Below are 6,085 nucleotides of genomic sequence, written 5' to 3'. Positions count from 1 at the left end.
ATACACGCCTTGCCTTATCTCCTAAGGTTTACCCTTACTCTGCCTTCTGTTGATAGCTTCCTCCTTTGGGAGTGGGTGTGGATGTGGGGGTGAGTGTGAGAAGCCTGGTGCAGAGTGAGTTGGGCTTTGAAGATGGAAGAAGAGGCCACAAGCCAAGGAAAATGAACGGCCTTTAGAAGCCAGAAAAGGCAAGGAAACGGATTTTCCCCTAGAGCTTCCAGGAGGCATACAGCGCTGCCAGTGATTTCAGCCCAATGATACTCATGTTGGACCTCTGACCTACAGCTGTTATATAATCAGTTTGTGTTGCTAAGCCTCAAAATTTGTGTTATGTGTTAAAGCAGCTATATAAAACTAATCATCCCAGCTTAGCTGGGGTGATTCAGGTTTTGTGGAGCCTAAAACGTAGGCAATTTTGGAGATTCCTGTTAAAATTCCAAATTACAAAATAGACTATGTAGGATGAGAACAAATCACAATGAATTGCAAATTTAAAAAAGAGATGACAAATATAGACTCAAAAAATTTAGAAAAATAACTTTCAAATTAGTTAAAATTTAACTGACATTGCCTCTATAATACTTTTTCTTTTTTTCATCAGTTTTGGGTTGCATTTTCTCTGATCTCTTTCTTATATGACAAGATTCTCACTGTTTCCTCTAGTGTCATTAATTTAAATATCTTTGATTATTGATAATTTAGAAAAGTTTCTTTTGGTTTCATAACTTGTAAATTTTCAGAATTGTTAAAGTGGGATGACACTTATTAACCAACCTGTTGTTACTCTTTTGTAATGACATCGTAAATTATATATTTATAATTGTGACACATTGTAAATTATATTTTTTATTTGTTTAAGTTGGTATTTTATTTAAAATCAGCAAGAAATTAGCAAGGACCTGTGCAAACAGGATTGGCCCAGAGAGGAACATGTGCAGAGGGGTGACCCAGAAAAAGAAGGCCAGGTACAGGGTACATGTAGGTCTGTGGACAGGTGGAGCAGCAGAGGGCATTAAACCAGGGAAGGAGGTGGAAATGGTGTCAAATGCTGGCAAGTGTCTGAAGAGAGATTGTGTTTTAAAATGTCAAAGGCCTGAGATTGGTCACTAACCACTTGAGGAGCATTATGGGAACTGCTATGATCATTAACACTAGAGCTGGAAAGTTTGGGTTTGAACCCTAACCCCACCCTCCCCCAGCCCACTTCCTCAAGGCCATGTGCACACATTCTGTTCTGCCCTCCCGCAGCCCACCTCCTCGTGACTGGCTGGGCTGCCTTCCGGGACAGCACATATGACATGCACAGCCAGGCTGAATTCTTAATGTTGCCAGACTCTCTCTGCTCAAGGCCATGTGCACACATTCGGTTTTCCATTCCTACAATCATTTGGCCACCATCTTTCTCTTCCATGGCCTCGAGGCTGTTATAGCATATGTGGAAGCCCTTACAAAGTTCACTCAGCAAGTCTTAAATGATAGCCATAAAGCCTGTCCTAAACACTGAAATATCTCTAATGAGAAAAGCTGTCCTCCGGAATAGACGGACATTATTACTGCCTTGTAAGGAGACACCAGTGCCATTATCCAAAGTGTCATGTGCTCATACCTGAGTCTGCTAACATATCACCTGTATTAAATCACATGAGGACACAAGTGAACACCTTGAGTGATCTAACTCCTAGCCCAGGCGACTTCATAAATCAGTGGTTCGAATCATGGGGCTCTTGGTGGAAAAAAGTTACTTATTTGGGGAATCATTACTTGATCTGTTTTCTCTTGCACGTGTTTGTTGCTGCTTCCAGTGCAGCCAGATTCCCTCCATGCTACTGAAACTCCTCGCCGATGACTCAGGACACACTGCAGAAGAAGGTTGGGACTTTCAAGATTATAAGAGCAGGTCATGAGGTCACAGGTAGTGGAATGTTGGAGGAGGTCAGGAAGAGGACATGACTTCTGGTTGACCCGTGAGCTCACCCCTCCCCTGTCCATTCTGCCAACCGTTCCCACAGTAGGAGCCATTTGCAAGGATGCAGGCTTGAGAGAGTAAGGCGTTGAGACCATCTGGACGGCATACATGACTGAACCCCATTAAATTTCTCTATAAACTTTTAAGACTGGCAGGTAGGTGCAGTAATCTACTCATCGTGCAGCTGCCGAAGACAAGCCTCATAGGTAAGTTCCCTTGCTTATTAAACCTGTCATCTCGCAGTCTGGAGTGGCCTGCCTCTTTCTCTCCTTGCCCTCTGTGTGCTTTCTCCAAGGAAGACACTCACTTGCCGAGGCCTGGGGCTTCTGGTCTTTTCTCTTTGCTCTGCCTGCAAGCCTTTTTAGAGCTTTTGTATCCCAGAAGAAACAAACTTTTCCTTGAAACTGTTTCTCTCTTCCTTTTGTTCTTTGTATGTTAGCAACTTGAGGAATCCTTCACAATTTGGGTCCCAGATGATTTAAGAGATTCTTCCATTCTGCAATTGCTAAGTCTAACTCTTCCAAATTACTCACTGCACTCTGACTATCTATCTATCTATCTATCTATCTATCTATCTATCTATCTATCTATCTATCTATCTATCTATCTATCTATCTATCTATCTATTCACATTCACAATCTCATCCCCCAGGCCTGAAATCATGCTGTTTCTTCTTGCTCAGTTGCTTCAATGCCTCACCTTGTGAACAAACACCTCTGCCTTTCCCAGCTAGGGTTAGGTGGCTCTCAAGGCATTTGGGAAATTATAAGAAAAATAGTTAAAAGTTAAGAGCTAGCATTTATTAATTGTTTACTATATATTAGGCACTGTGCCAAGCATTCTTGATATATTGTTCATTTAAATGTATAACTTTCAAATCCCTTATCATGCTGTGCTATGTTTGTTTATATATCTGTGTTTCTGAACAGACAGAAAGCTTCTAGAGGTGTGGGCTCGGATGTTCTTCATCTTTATACCAGTACCTAGCACAGTGCCTGCATGTAACATGCACTCCAGCATTTTATGGCATGTCTGGTTGGATGTGAGGGTCTAACCCAACTTCTGATGGAAACAATATTCCCTAATCTTCCAGCTCAAAGGCTGGCAAACTTTTTCTCTAGAGGTCAAGATAATAAATATTTTTGGCTTTGTGAGCTATTTGCTTTCTCTTGCAGCTATTCGACTCTACTTTTATATTGAGGAAGCAGCTATAGATAATACATAAATGTGTAGATGTTTTCCATAAAATTTTATTTACAAAGACAGTGGCCACCCCTGTTCTAGATCACCAGGCTCATATCCACAACCATTAGGCTGGTTTAGAGTATGAAGTTTTTTGCCAGGGGTCAGAGCAAGGAGCCCAAGGGGCTACTCATCCTGGTGTTTGTTCTCAAGTGGCTTGCATATCCTTAAAGATTTCTGGAGAACACTATTTTAAAAATATGTTTATATTTCCCTTAAGTTCTTTTTATTTTTTTTCTGTCGAACCTAAATTAATTCCACTTTCAACTGAAACATGATCCTCCTTATTGTACCTATGGAAAGGAATCCACTAGCCTGGGAGCTTGGCTGCTGCTTTATCAAATAGCAGTTAACCTTGTACTTTCAGATGGTTCTATGCTTTTGTATAGTTTTCTAGTATATCAGTTGTTTTCAAAAGTAACTTAAAATTATCTCCAGAAGAATCATAATGGCAAAAACATATGAGTTTGGTGAATTAGACAATTTTTTTTATTTTAAGTCTACAAAGGATGAAAAACAAACTGAAGTTGTCTCCAGTCTCAGACTGACCAAGTGTTTAAACAACATCTGTCCATCTCTGTGTTGTTCTGGTCTCAGGCAGGCTTTCTCCTCATGGTAGCCCTGGGCAGCTCCAAACTTATATTCTTGCAAGTAAAGTCCAGTGAAAAATAGAAATAGAAATTTTGTCTCACAAACAGTTCCAATACAAGTTTTAGGTCTGACTTTTACAGGCCAATATTGGTGACCTGCAATCTTTTTACTGTTTCATATAAATATATATCTCTGTATATACATCTGCATTTTTGCCACTGTTTTATGTAAAAATTATATATACCTCTCATCTAACTATATGATGTGGTAGCAAAAAATTACAAGAAACAACTGAAATATTGATAAATAATGAGGTTTTGAATAAATTATGATACATTCATACTATGAATTATAATGAAACTGTTAGAAAGAATGAAATATATCTATATGTTATCTGAGGAGAAATCTTTGAAATATTATTAAGTGAAAAAAGAAAATTGTAGAATATTATGTGTAGTCTGATCCTGTTTTAGGAAATTAAAAAAAGAAAAAAGTATATGTGCATGCATATTTGTATATCTTTGTATGAACATAGAGAAAGTTATGGAAAGTCTCTTAAGGTTGATTACTTCTGGGGAGGTGGGATTGGGTTGGGGAGAGATGATTATCTTTAGATTACAGATTAACTTTTAATTACTCAAGTAACTAACAAATCCAAATGTTTGTAAACCGGCCCCTTTGAATACCACTCCTGGAACCCTTCCCTTTCTTCTCCCTTATTATCTGTTTAGTATGTGGCCTTTCCGATATTTTTTGTGTATTTACATAGTTACATATGCACATGGAGAGAATTTATAGTACTTCAAAAAATACATGATACCCTGCTATATGGATCTTTCTACAGTATGCTTTTTCACTCCACAGTATTTTTTTGGATATATGTCTATGTTAACACATGTAAACTACCTTATTCTTTTAAATTGCTGAGTAGGATGCTATAGCATAACTTGCTGAGTAGGATGCTATAGCATAAATAACTGACCATCTATTTAGCTATTCCCTTGATGATGGGCAGTTATATAGTTCTTATGTTTTTAGCTATTACAAATAGTGCCACAATGACCACTCTTGTGGCCTCGTACATGTGTTCTTGTTTCTCTAGGAGAGTTACCAAGTAGTGAAATTACTAGGTCATAGGGTATGAAATTAAAAAAAAAAAAAAGTTTTATGATAGATTCTGTGAGATTTCCTTTAAAAGAGATTTAAAAAATATATTTTTTTATTATTTAAATTTTAAGGCAAACATGTATTACTTAGGTAATAAAAATAAAGAAAATCTATAAAGGCATTCCCTTACTCTATGTCCTTCAGATATGTGGATGAGACCAGGTGGATATTCACCTGTCTAGGCTCTCTCCAGGGAGTCCTGTCAACTGAAGCAAGAGGTGGAGAAAGTTGCCTGGGACAGCAAAGACTTCTTTCTGTCCATGTGGCATCTAGAACTTACTTGAATGAAAAAGTCATAAATTTACTATTTGTTGTTCTCTTTACAGTTCTAGCACTAAAGAAAATCTTTGAATGCTTTCAGAAAAAAATTTTGAGTATGTGAAAATATTGGCCTGGGGAGAAATTCACAGAAATATATGAAATGGAAATGTATCCTTTTCTGACATCACCAGTTACTGTAGAACATAATCAGAGAGCTTAACGGGATTTTAAACATAAATGAAACTACTCAACTAATGAATATGTTAGCTTATGTGAGGGTCTTGGCTAAGACTTAAATACTCTTTTACAAGTGTATCACTCACCAGCAGAGGGGGCGAAAGAGCTTTCCATGATTTGGAAACTTCCAGGCTACCTGTCAGGATCGCCTTTGCCTGCCCAATGGGGCAGCCTAAGTGTTTAAGTTTGGCGTGCATAGCTTTCATTGAAAAAATTAATTTTAATTTATATATAGAATAACGTATGAATATTGCTAGGGATATAACAAAAAATTAACACAAAAGGCTTTTTGTATATAAAAACATAAAATGATACAGAGGACCCCTGCCCTCCCCATCCCTTCATTCTCTCCAGTCCTTCTTCCCAGGGGCAACCATTTTCAACTCCTGCTTTTTTTGCCTTATGAAAAAAAAAAATCACGCATCTTTTGATAGTAACACAGTACAGATTTAAAAAGCACTGAAGGATGCTTAGTGAAAAATGTTCTTTTCTCTCGCCTTGCTTCCCCAGCCTCCCATTTTCCTTACTAGCGGCAGCCACTGTAAGCAGTTCATTGACTATCCTACCAGAGAGATTCCATATGAGTCTTTTAACAAAATAATTCCAGAAAATGCATTCAC

The sequence above is a fragment of the Pteropus vampyrus genome, unplaced genomic scaffold, assembly GCF_000151845.1.
Source record: "Pteropus vampyrus isolate Shadow unplaced genomic scaffold, Pvam_2.0 Scaffold181, whole genome shotgun sequence".
Lineage (NCBI taxonomy): Eukaryota > Metazoa > Chordata > Mammalia > Chiroptera > Pteropodidae > Pteropus > Pteropus vampyrus.
This window is presented reverse-complemented; position numbering follows the sequence as displayed.